General features: G+C 38.5%; 1 protein-coding gene, 1 long non-coding RNA gene and 1 pseudogene across 10 annotated transcripts in view; 2 read left to right on the forward strand and 1 right to left on the reverse strand.

The window, feature by feature from the left end:
• Positions 1-14,153, reverse strand: part of LOC107975061 (uncharacterized) — a 47,121-nt gene that overhangs the window by 29,157 nt on the left and 3,811 nt on the right. The window lies entirely within an intron of this gene.
• Positions 1-14,153, forward strand: part of PHACTR1 (phosphatase and actin regulator 1) — a 574,604-nt gene that overhangs the window by 7,643 nt on the left and 552,808 nt on the right. The window lies entirely within an intron of this gene.
• Positions 12,474-12,623, forward strand: LOC112209730 (U2 spliceosomal RNA; annotated as a pseudogene).

The following is a 14,153-nucleotide window of genomic DNA, read 5'->3' on the forward strand; positions in this document are numbered from 1 at the left end:
CATCTCAAAAAATAAATAAATATATAAAAGTAAAAATAAAAATGACTTTGTATCAAGGGCTGCCCCTTGTATATTCATTGTATCTGTTAATCTTCAAAGGAACTTTGGGAAGCGGGAATCCTATGCTCATGTTGCAGACTAGAAAACTGAAGACTGATGAGGTGAAGTATCTTGAAAGGGCTGTACATTTAGACAACAGCAGAGTCAGAGTTTTCATTCAAACATATCCATCTCCAAAGCCCAAGCTATTTTGTTTAAGCTGTCTCATGCTGCTTGCCAGGCAGAGGCAACCTCTCATCTAGTTAGACTGATCAAATCAACCCCGCAGATCAGCGAAGGTAACTTCCCTGACCAAACCACACTTCCAGGGATGGTCAAGCTGTGGCTCAGAGTCATTCTGCTGGGAACTCAAATCACACAGCTTAAAAGAGGACAGCAGAGACAGAACCAGATCTCATTTTACCACATCCATGCCCTGTCCACTGTGTGAGGTTTCTTTTCTCAAAAACCATCAATATCCTTGGACATTTAAATTACCTTCTAAAGGGAAAATACATTAAAAGGCAGCCAAATGACAAAAGTCACTAGGCAATCCTAGTGACTCCTGCTAATGATTTCCCCTCTTTTATCATTTAAAATAACACTCGGCATTAGAACCAGGCTCAGTCGTCACTGTTACTTGTCATAATGCACCTTTTCTGTCATCTACATTGTCTTGTTCAACAAAGGGAAATGCCAGTTTTGACAACTGATGAATGCCACAGTGAGCAGCTAAGAGTCTCTTTAAGTTGTTTTTGGAAATACAGAGGAATTCATCCAAACCCCCTCTCTCCCCTCACACCTCCACCCACCTCCACTCTTTGCCCACTCTGTGAAATCGGTCAGAGCAGCTGACTTTTGAGTCTTCAGCTTTGAGTTAAATATACTCTAAACCTGACTCCAAACCTCTAGGACTTCAAACATGGCCCCAAGAGACAAAGACATTTGGTAGCACTCCATTAGTTCAAAATCAGGAACAGTAGTAACAAACACAAAACATGCTCATACTATTTCCTTTGCTGTGCTTACAGGGAGACCCAGCCCCATTGTCACCTCCCCTGTGAAGCTTTGCTTAACTTTCCCAGGCCTTCCTCCCATTGCCTATACTACAGCTGTTCACGCCTACACTACAGCCATTGTCATCATCTATGATTCTGCCTCCACCACCTGCTAGATGCATGAGCTCATATAAATGGCTTTACTTCTTTAAACCTCAGATTCCTCATCAAAATAGATATAATGCTAGCTCTGAATCCGCAGGAGACTTTGGGAATTAAGTGAGGTATGCCTATAAAGTGTCTAGTACCTTGTCTATTGTTATTGATTAGTTATTGATACTCTTGTTTTACGATTACTTAAGTGTCTGTGACTTACCTCAATCACAGTGATCTCCTTAAACAGCATCTTCTTGGTGCTTAATATCATCCTTCTTATACAGTGGAAGCACTAACATTTATTAAATGTCTCTATTGAACTGATGGGGTGAGAATGCTTAAATCTACACTATAAAAAGAATTTTTTAAAAAATTGTTATATTTTTAACATTTTTATGGGTACATAGTATAAAGATACATTTTAGACTCCAGGAAAGGGTGTGATTATTCAAGATTTAGAAAATAGAACCTCCTAACACTTTTAAAGAATTAAAATCTTTAGTTGAAAATGGAACCTGCATAAGACTGAAGGGAAGGACATGCAAAAATAATATTCAAATACATAGAGATATAGGCAATGGAAGCAAGTCATCAACTCTGCTGCATCTCATATAAGACAGAAGAAATTAAACAAAAGTAAGAACATACAGCAGGGAAATTTAGGTCTATTATTGAAAAAAATCAGTCTTTTAAAATAGACTTCCAGGGATCCCTGAGTAGTATTCTTCTGAAAAGGGCTTTTTGATATAGAATAGTCTGGGATGATGGAGTTTTCATTCTGCCTAAAAGCAGAATTATGGAATAGGCAAACACCCAACTCTTACTACGGTGAGCTTAATTGAGCTGAGTTTAAAAGCTGCTCTGAACATGTCCAGAAAGCCAGCTGTGAGCTGCACCTTGAGATCCCCTTTTCCCTTCCTTCTTAGATGTTTACTGTCCTGTTTTTATACTTTTTGGCTGATTAATCCTCAAACTAGTTACCATCCCACTCACGCTTCTAACCAGACTTTAAGGAAGGCAGGTGTAGACACCCACCTAAAACCACACACTGGAAACACACACGTTGAGAACCACTCACTGGAAGCCTGGCCATGGTGTTTTAGGAGTCTTGCACAGTGGAAATCAGGTTGTCTTCTTCCTCCATGCCTGTCTCCTGAGCCCTTCATGTCATGACCTTACATATGGCTCATATCTGGACCTACAGGTCTGATTTGCTTCAGAAGGACTGGGGCAGGAACAGTGCTTGCAAGTCAACCCAATCCTCATCTGGACACGATTAAACAACTGGGTTATAACTTTTTCCATTCTCCCTTCTAATGTCCTCCCACCTGCCCCTCAGAGTCCTGCTAGGTAATATCCTGTATTTTTGTTGGTTTGCTATCCAAATAGTTGATATGTAATCATACTGTTTTCCAGAACTTGTCTCTGAGAAGTGCTTCAGATAAGAATTTATTTTTTATTGTTTCCAGTCTTGGTGCTTGAGGCATCACCCTCAACAAATACTTGTTGTTTTATTTTGTTTTTGTTTTTATTTGTTGTTGTTATTGTTTTTCTCCATCACCCTAGTCAGGAAGCAGTATATGGCACTTCACACACAACTGACAAACTACCTACCATGCCTACCCTCCTAACTGCCCACTCATTCCATTTCAGACCTCTAATTGCTCACACCCAGGCTTTCCAAACCTGTGTTTAATACAGGGAACATGATGGGTGAAAAAGACAGTGAAGGCAGATCAAGAGAAAAAGTATCGTGGAGCTAGCCAACCTGTCAACTCCAACAGATACATAGATGACCATTGAATCCAACCCTCCTGTTCTGGAGTGTGCCCTGGGAACAGGACAATTCTCTGTACGCAAAGTCTCATTCTTGGTGCTCACAGTTTAACTGTACACAGCCTTTCAATGCTCTTAGTGCCTTTGCCCCCAGCAAGGATCTGCTTTGCCATGTATTGTGATCCAGGACACATACGTAAAGTAGGGCATGGGGATGAGAGGAAGAGGGAGAGAAAATGAGAGAACGAGAGCCAGAGAAGAAGAAAATGATGTGAAAATACAATGAACTAATTTCAATCAATCATTCCTGCTCTCACATACCACACATGAGAGGCAGCCCACACTCACCCAGCGCCAGCCATGACCCAGTTAGCATAAACAATTCACCAGGTGCTAGGGAAATCATTCTCACTCCTCATTTGCCCAAACAAATCTGTTTTCTCAAAAATGTTGGTACCACCCTTTGTGCCTGTGCTAGCAGAAGAAAGGATAGGGAGCCTAACACTCAAAATCAGCCCACACCAATATCATTTTTAATATTTTTAAGAATTTCTCAGTAAGCAGTTGGACATACACACTTATGCAAAACCATGGAATGAATATTTGTCTTAAATTGGACTTCTGAAATACTAGGACTCAACAAAGTTATCTTCAAGATCTATATATCCTTTTTCAATCATAAAAGCAAAGCAAGGGGAGTGTTAATGCCTTTGGCCAAAAGAGGAAAAAAAATGAGAGGGCCAGGCACAGTGGCTCACACCTGTAATTCCAGCACTTTGGGAGGCCGAGGCTGGTGGATGGTTTGAGGCCAGGAGTTAGAGACTAGCCTGGGCAAAATAACAAGATGCCATCTCTACAAAATATATATATATTTTTAATTAGCTAGGCATGGTAGTGGACACCTGTAGTCCCAGCTACTCAGGAGGCTGAGGCAGGCGGATTGCTTGAACCCAGGACTTCCAGGTTGTAGTGAGCTGTGATCACGCCACTGCACCAGCCTGGGCAACGGAGCGAGATTCTGTCTTTAAAAAAATCAAGAAGAATAAAATCAACCCTACACAACTATTTAATTTTTTTGTATTTACTTTTAATTTCTTTCACATACCTTTGGAATTTTACAAGGTTATATTTATATTTATATTTATAAAACTGGGGGTATGAATAAGATAGTTTCCCATATTAGCTTAAAAATATCATAGTGTTTAGGACTTGAGCTTTAGAATTGCACAGCTCTGAGTTCAAAGGATGATTTTCACTTCCTAGCTTGTGACTTTAGGCAAGTTATTTAATCTCTCTCTGCCTCACCTTTCCCTTTTGAATGCAAATGACAGTAATAAGAATTCTTAACCCAACCGGTTATTTTGAGGATTAAATGAACCATAGTTTCACAAACTGTGGTATGATATATAATTTTCAGGTAATACGTAACTCTTTCATAATAATCATGTATTTATTTTATGGTGTTTTAGAAAAACATAAATAGAAAAACTAATTAAAATATAAGAATATATAGCCAGCACTGCACACTTACAGACCACTGCTTAGAGCAAGCAGTACAAGAAAAATAGGCTGATTAAGTCCATTTAAGGAGTAATATTAAGTAAATAATAGGCTAGATGGCACTCAGCTACAGCAAAATACATAAAAAGTCATATAGGAATGACTAAAGTTTAGAAACACACAAATATAAAGCACGAAGCAAGACGTCAAGCACCTGATACATGTTTAATAAATGTATCCACTCTTATGTTAATTATGCTTTAATTTTGTCAAGCCTCAGAGGAAATAGGCAGGGCTTCTGCTTCCCAAGAGAGACCCCCACCCGCCCCATCACTTCTTTTCTCTGACGCCATTTCTTTCCGATTCAAATGTCCAAGCCCTTTGGAGACACGAAACAGCCTTAAAACACAAGAACAAGAACAAGCAGCACAACTTTGATTTTAAAATAAAATTACTAACAAATTCCAAAAGTATCCTCTGTATCATTCTGCCTCTGGGTAACATTAGCTAAACTGTATTGATTTCCTCTGAAATCAGAGCAAACTCTACAGTTTATCATCAATGCAGCTCTGTTTCTAAGTTGGCTTCAAGGTGAGATGACAATTCACTTGCATCTGAGGGAGGATAAAAAAGAATACTCTGGGCTGCGTGAAGTGGCCTGTGACAAGGCATGAACAGGCATGGGAAGAGGGTGATCCATCTGGAGAACTGCACGTGTTAGACTCTGCCTAGGCTGTCAGGTTATACTGTAGAGGTGGAGAATGGCATAAGAGAAGACTAGAACAGCAGGCAGGGGTCATGGCACGTGAGGCTGTGCCATGCCAGACCAAGGAATCCCAAAGCTGATACTGAATCCACTAAAGCAGCGAATACAGAGGAGATGTTATCAGGTCTGCTTTTATAGAGATCATTAATATAGAGGACACACTGGGGAGGAAGACCAGAGGCAAGGAGAGGCATCAGGAGGCTATTGCAGTGACTCAAACAAGAAGAAAGCCTAAAGAGGGAACTGACTGAGAGAATTCAAAAGGGGAGAGGATTCTAGAAATATTAAGAAGATTTTTTTCCTGATTATGTGGTGACAAAGTAGGTAGACAGAGAGTGAGAGGGAGGTTCTTTGAATGCTTCCCACATGTTATATTTGGGCCTGCTCGGTGAATGATGCAACCCTTCCCTGAGAGGGAGAATACAGGAGGATGACCAAGGTGAAGGTAGGAAAAAGAAACTCCATTTAAAGCATATTGAGTTTGGAGATCCTATGGAATAGCCAAGCCTAGATTATCAGTATGGAATAAGTTCCATGGATCTAAAGCTTGGTATGGAGATCTTGGAAAACCACCCAAAGTATTCTATATTCCTTGGTAACTCCTAAAATAATTTCACTAACATGTTTTACATTGGCCTCTGAATATGTGGTTCTACTGGGCCTTTTATTTTCCTTTCACATTATTTAGAAGATTGGGAGATTGTTTATAAAAACATATTTTCTAAATGAAAAGTTTCTTCTATAAATACAAAATTTTCTTCCTAGCACCAGTACTTACAATTAATACTCTATTTGAAATATTTACATGAGCCAAATGTTTGAAGTCACTAAGATTATTGCAAATTCTGGCTTGCATTTTTATAATAAGCAAAATTCTCAGTTAACACTTATAAGGTCATTTAAAAAAACACACGTGATAAAAAAAAAAAACAACCTCAATGCAGCTCAATCATTGTATATAACTATAGCTTGTTCCAAAATGCTGCAAAGGAAGAGGAAAAAGGGAATTCAGTTAGAGCTGGTTAAAAATAGACCTTCCTTTTTAAAAACATTTATTTTAAGTTCAGGGATACATGTGCAGGTTTGTTACATAGGTAAACTTGTGTCATGAGGGTTTGTTGTACAGATTATTTCATTACCCAGGTATTAAGCCTAGTACCCATTTGTTATTTTTCGTGACCCTCTCCCTCCTCCCACCCTCCGGCCTCCAATAGGCCCCAGTGTGTGTTGTTCCCCTTTATGTGCCCATGTGTTCTCCTCATTTAGCTCCCACTTATAAGTGAGAACATTTGGTATTTGTTGCTGCATTAGTTTGGTAAGGATAATGGCCTCTAGCTCCATCTATGTCCTTGCAAAGGACATGATCTTGCTCTTTCTTATGGCTGTGGTACATATACACCATGGAATATTATGCAGAATATTACCTTTTTATTTATTTATTTATTTATTTATTTATTTATTTATTTATTTGAGATGGAGTCTTGCTCTGTTGCCCAGGCTGGAGTGCAGTGGCACGATATTGTCTCACTGCAACCTCTGCCTCCTGGGTTCAAGCAATTCTCCTGCCTCAGCCTCCTGAGTAGCTGGGATTACAGGTGCCTGCCACCATGCCTGGCTAATTTTTGTATTTTCAGTAGAGATGGGGTTTCACCATGTTGGCCAGGCTGGTCTTGAACTCCTGACCTCGTGATCCACCCGCCTTGGCCTCCCAAAGTGCTGGGATTACAGGTGTGAGCCACCATGCCCGGCCATATTACCTTTTTAAAACCCATGCAGTAATATATTCTGTTTCATTTAGTTGATTATGCACTGTTTGGTGACTAAATTTGATAGGTGACAGGCAGAGAAGAAACTACTTGGCTTAGCCCAATTGAATTCTTGTCTCTGAAAAGCTAGACCACATTTCAAACATCACACTGCAAGAGATATTTTTACATTAGCCTTATATCTGATGCTAGCTTAATAATCTGGACATGTACACTGAAATTGCAAAAGAAAATGAGAGTAAGCAGACTCAGAATATGTGCCAAGGGCTTTGATTTATTATCTCATTTTATCTATAAAAAGGAAATTTATTGGGCACATGATATTGATCCCATTTTAGAGATGAAGTAATCTATGTTTCTAATAATCAAGTGACTTCCCAAGGTCACAGCTACTAGTAATGGAGCCAGAATTATAATCTTGAGCTTTTGGATTCTTCCCACTGCAACTGGTGGTCCTATGTTATCTTGGCGACCATGGAAATACTAGCAAAGACATCCATGTACGGGCATGTGGGGATGGACAGATGCTCACGTGTCGCCACACATTCAAAGGTAGAATGTCTCAATGTTGTGTGATACAAATGTGGCAATGGAGCCATTTTATGTCATTATACTCAGATTCAACTTCTTAAAGGAAAGTTTTACCTTTTTTTTTTATTTGGGAAACTATCAAAATGGAACGATGGGGCCTCTGACCCTTATACTGAGTTGCAGAATATGTGATTTGCTTGCAGTTCCTGGGAGGTGGGGGAGGAGGGAAACCTGCCCGAGTCTCCACGGGAGTGTCTTACGATACACATAACTTGTTTTTCCCTCTCACTACCAATGCAACATATAGTAATTATAGAAAATTTTAAAATATATAGGCAAACAACAAAACAAAACTCAACTAGCCCCATCATCTAAAAATAGGTATTCTTTACAACCTGGTGAATATTCTTATATTCTTTTTACACACATGGGCACACACAGATTTTTTTTTTTGGGGTGCTGTTTAAGACATTTTCATTATTTATTTATTTTTCTTTAGTTCTTCTAAAAAATGGGGTACATGTGCAGAACGTGCAGGTTGGTTACATAGGTATACGTGTGTCATGGCGGTTTGCTGCACCTATTGACCCATCCTCTAAGTTCCCTTCCCTCACCCCTCACCCCAAAACAGGCCCTGGTGTGTGTTGTTCCCCTCCCTGTGTTCACGTGTTCTCATTGTTCAACTCTCACTCATGAGTAAGAACATACAGTGTTTGGTTTTCTGTTCTTGTGTTAGTTTGCTGAGGATGATGGCTTCCAGCTTCATCCATGTCCCTGCAAAGGACATGATAACATTCCTTTTTATGGCTGTGTAGTATTCCATGGCACACACAGATTTTTCTAACTTAAATCAAGCTCCTCAGATTTATTGCTTTTAATTTTTCTATGTCTGAATTTAAACAATAAAATAATTCTTTTTACCTTGAAGTAGTTCATTCTAACTGAATTATGTAATAATCAGACACAGTTTGGGCTCTGATGGAAAGGTCAACCATGCTTTGCTTTTTCCCAACGGGTGACTTTGCCAGCTGGGTTGATGTCCCTGGATCTGTTCTGCCATTATTTACTAGACAGAGTCTCTGACTAATACCTCGTGATCTAATCACTGTCATCAGCCCATCTGTAGACACAACAGAATGCAAATAAAATATCTATGTAATCTATATTGGGTGGTTCTTCCTTCTTAGACTCATACATTTAGAAATTTTTATGTTCTTTCCCCTCCACAAACACAATATTTCTTCTCCTTATTGTAGATAGATGCATTTTATTATGCATCACCAGCAAATGCCAGATATTTGTAATGTTTCATTTAACAGGATATTTGTAATGTTTCATTTAACAGTGTAATTACTACAATAATAGGACATCAGAGCTGGAAGGGACTTAATTTAATTAGCTCATTTTACAGGTGGTAAAACTGAGGCTTAGGGAAGACAGGAAAAGCAAACACTGTTTATTAAATACCTAACATATAACAGAAACTATGCATATTTGTTTCATTTGAAACTACAAACCTATGAGTTAGATATTATTGCCCCCAATTTATAAGAAACTAAACCTCAGAATGATCAAAAACTGACCGAATACCACACAACCATGAAGAGGTGAAGCCAGGATTCAAACATGAGTCTTTCTGGCTTCACAGCTTTCCCCTACAACATCCTGCCTTTCTGGAGAGAAATAGCTTAGCTAAACCAGATGGAGGTAGATGGTAGCACAGCAGGAGCCAGAACCCAGTTTCTCAATGTCTCATCTGTGCCCATATCTCTACATCCTGTTGTCTTCTTCTATGTGGGGCTCAAATAGGATTAAAGCCCCTGCAGCCTTTGCCTCTGAAGTTATTTTGCAAGTAACCAAGCTCAAGAGTTTGCCACGCAAAGATATGTCCAAGTATATATCACTTGTGTGTACACTGAATATGAATTAGAAATACTAGAACCTTTAGATTTCAAGTGATGCCATTAATTACAGCAACAATATTGAAAATCAGCCACGTGTAAGATATAAAATCAAAATATATGAGTCTTAATGTTACCTGTACTATCAAATAAGATTGGAAAAGTTACTTCTATATCTAAACGAGGAATGCTCGACATTTAAATAATAGAAATCTGCTTGGGTCTCTGCCCAACTCAGTTCAACATACAAAGCCTGAAGCACATTTTCTTTTTCTGCATCTAGCATGATTTAGCAGCCAGCCCCCAGCCCCTCTGCACAGTGTCTACTTTAAGAAACTGGGAGGAAAGGAAGCAACGAACATTTGTTTCCCGCCTACCATTTGTCAGGCTCTATGTTAGGTGTTTTGCATTTATTACATAATGTTTTATCCTCCCAAGGCCCAGTGAGAGAGTTTATTTTATTTCTAGTTTACATATAAGGAAACCAAAGCTTGGAGAGCTCACTAACTTTTTTACAAGGTCTAATAAGCTTGGGAATTATGCCAAGGTTTAATTTCTCAGCCACAGTCTTGCTTGGAGCTGGCTAGTAATAATAGTCTTAACATAATAAATGTTTATCAGGAATTTCCTTTGCCAAATACTGCTTGAATTATATGCCTGAATCCTTGTAATGGCCCCAACTTGTGGGTACTATGTTAGTACCATCTTATAGATGTGTAAGAGGTAAGTGACCTGCATGAAATCATGTAACTATTAAGTATGTCATTTGGACACAAACTCAGGAAGGCTAACCTCAAAGATTGTACTGTGAACCATTACTTCCTATTGTCTGGAAGAAAAATAATATCCACATTATTTTGTTAATATATTCATACAAGTGAAAATTATAAAGTACCACAAGGTGAGCAGAGACAAAGGAAGAGAAAGTTACTGTAGTCTCATGATAGTACTGGAGACAGGAATAAAAACCTTTCAGCCACAGAGGATGGGAGGAGTTTAGATATGTTAAGATGGGGAGAAGGAAAAGAAAGGTTTTCCACTGGAAAGATTTGTGCTGTCATTTAATTTTTGTTTTCTGTCTTAAAATTTGCTAATAGTTCAATCAAACTGGTTAAGATTTCAGTTTTCTGATAGACATAGATAGTATTAGGCATTAACAATTGATGCTCTGAGTCCATTGTGAACCCACAGTTATTACTTTTCTATTGCTGCGTATCAAATTACCCCAAAATTTAGTGACTTAAAACAACAAACACACTATCTGACAGTTTCTGTGGGTCAAGAATTAAGGAGAGTCTTAGCTGGGCTGTTGGGGTTTAGGGTCTGAGGTGACAGTCACGAGGTTGGCTGGGGCTGTAGTTAGCTGAAAATTTAACTGAGGCTTTCAAGGTGGCTCATGCCCATGACATCTAGCAGGAGGCTTTGATGCCTTGCTACATGAGCCTCTCCATAGGCTGCTGGTGTGTCTCATCACGTTGCAACTGACCTTCCCCAAAGCAAGATCCCAAAGAGGAAGCAAGGCAGAAGCCACAAGACATTTTATGACCTAACCTCAGAAGTGATATACTATCACTTATAGCATATTCTTGTGGTCACAGAGACCAAGCCTAATTCAGTGTAGGAAGAGACTACACAAGGGCATGAGTGCCAAGAGTCGGGTTCATCAAGGGCCATTTTGGAAGCTGGCTACCACAATACACACGTTTTTACAGGGCCAGGACAATTTCAAAAGAAAGAGGGAGCATAGCTCATACACTTAAACAGTTTTTGTTAATATGTCTTACATCATCAAGTGGTTTCAAAATTAGGCACAATATTGCATAATTATGTAGGCTCTCAGGGAGAGAAGTCACCATACCAATGTTAGGGTAGCTATTGAATTGTCTTTCATTCATGTATATACAGGCAATAAGAAAAGCTAGGTATTCACACTTTAAAGAAGAGTTAGAGCAAAGTCAATATTAGACCCATATTGTTACAGGAAACAGGGCTGGCTTCCATCTCTTTGGGAGCTACATCCTTCAAGGTATGGCTGTACAAGTTGTGGACTTGATTCTTCCTATGAAGTGAATGATGTATCCCTGAAGCTGTGCAACATTAAAGACCTAAGTTGGGGCCCAGAGGAACACAGTAGAGCTGGAACCCTGAGCTGCAATAGTAGAAACAAGGCAGCCACCTCCTCTCCCTGTGTAGCCTACAGAATCAGCCACATACAAAAGGGAACAAATATCAGAACTTTGTGTAGTGGACAGCTCCAATAATGACAAGTTTAAGCAGCGAGAACTGAGATGTACTAATAACATTTCCTCAGATGTTTTGTTTTCTAGCAAAGTATTCATATGCATAGAAAAAGAAAAATGTTCCAGGATCTATGTACTAAATTTAGTTGTAATAAAAAGTCCAAAAAACTTTTTGGTATATTTTTGTGAAACCTATTTAAGATTAGCAAGTTATTACTGAAAGTTGGGTTATTATAGTTAATCATATTCATCCCCATCATTTACATTTTGTAGCTTTTCATGAATGATTTTCAATATTGCCACTATAATTAGTGATATTGTACTGGGTTTAATTGTGAGGTGTAAGAGTTCTTATATTTCTAACTCATGTTAGATGTGCAAAATGGTGAGATATAATTTATCTATACAGCCCAGATTCTAAATCTGCCTGACTATAATATACCAGAATCAATACAAAAATTCAAAGACTGCCAGTAAGTCTAGGACATATTACCCTTAATATCAATACTGTCCACAGTATTATCAATCTGTGGGCAATATCTATGGGCAAATATTAATATCAATATTTGTCCACAGCCTGTGGGACTATCTGACAATGATAATATTTCAGAAAAACTTAAAAGTAAGGATGGGGCATCATCTCTAACCTTTGGAAACTCTCCTAAATAGAAAAGAATAAACATGTTTTTTTACAATCACTGTTTAACTTAAAAAATAATAATTTAAAAATACAAAAATTTGCAAAAACGATATAGTACAAAGAATACATATGTACTCTTCTCAGATTCACCTATTAAAAAATTGCTTCTTGGCCTTTTGGCTAAGATCAAGTGTGGATTCACCTATTAATAACGTTTTACTCCATTTGCTCTCTCTTGTCTCTATTGATCTATTCGTCTAGAGAGTAGTGTGTCTGTGTGCGTATCTGTGTGTACATACGCACATAAAATATATACGCACATATACACTCATTTTTACACCGTGTGTGTATACATGTAAATGTATATACATATATATACCTTACACATATATACACACACATTCACAGGTTTCTTAACAATGGGGATATATTCTGAAAAATGTGTCATTAGGCAATTTCGTCATTGTATGAACATCACAGTGTACTTACACAAACCTAGATGATATAGACTACTACACACCTAGGCTATACGGTACAGCCTATTGCTCTAGGCTACTAACTTGCACAGCACGTTTTTGTATTGAATAGTTTAGACAACTGCAGCACAATGGTATTTGTGTATCTAAATATAGAAAAGGTACTGTAAAACTATGGTATAGTTATAGGACCACCATTGTATATGTGATCCATCATTGACCAAAATGCCATTATGTGGCACATGATGGTATATATACAGAGGAGATATTGTTTTATACACACACACACACACACACACACACACGTACGCATGCACACATATGTGTCCAGAGAGATGAGGGAGGAAATATATATGTATGATTGCGTGTGTGTATTTTTATATGTGATTTTATATATGACTTTATATATATATATATACATCTGATTTTTTCTGAACCATCAAAATCCTTTATTCCTAATACTTTACTGTGTATTTCTTTCTTTCTTTTTTTTTTTAAGAGATAGGGTCTCTCTCTGTCACTCAGGCTGGAATGCAGTGGTATGATGATGGCTCACTGCAGCCTCAAAGTTCTGGGCTCAAGCAATCCTCTTGCCTCAGTTTCCTAAGTAGCTGAGACTACAGGCGTGTGCCACCAAGCCCAGCTAATTTTTAAAATTTTTTATAGAAACAAAGTTTCATTATGTTGTACAGGCTGGTCTCAAACTCCTGGCCTAAAGTGATCCTCCCTCAAAATGCTGAGATTATAGGCATGAGTCACCATGCCTGGCCCATTTCTTAACAGTGGGAATAGTGTCTTCCATAACCACAGCGCATCTATCACCTGAAATAAATTTCACACTGATACTTTAATTTAATCTGCTCCTTGTATTTCAATTTTGTCAGTTGACCCAAAAATGTCCTTTAAAGCACTTTCCTCCTCCAGGACAGGAACTAGTCTAGGGTCAATTCAGTCTAAGGTTAGAATCCAGTACTGGTCTAGGGGCTGTCTTCTTTTGCCTTCTTTAATCTGGAATAATTTCACACCCTTAATTTGTCTTTAAAAACACTGGCATTTGTGAAAAATATAGTTTCCTTTCCCTTTAATTTTGTCTAACATTTTCTCATGATTAGACTTATGTTTATGCATTCTAGTCTGGGGTGCTCCAAAGGTGGTTATATATTTCCCTAGACATCACTTCTGGAGGCATCCAATGTCCATTCGTCCCTCGATGGTGATGATAATTTTAATTGCTCAGTGAAGGTGCTGTCCCCTTTCTAGTTTGAAACTAGTAAGTGTATGGGGGGAAACTTTAAGGCCATGAAAATATCCCGCCCATCATTAAAAATTTTCCCCTAGAGTTAGCATCCCTTATCAGTTCGTGC

The sequence above is a fragment of the Pan troglodytes genome, chromosome 5, assembly GCF_028858775.2.
Source record: "Pan troglodytes isolate AG18354 chromosome 5, NHGRI_mPanTro3-v2.0_pri, whole genome shotgun sequence".
In the NCBI taxonomy this organism is placed as follows: Eukaryota; Metazoa; Chordata; class Mammalia; order Primates; family Hominidae; genus Pan; species Pan troglodytes.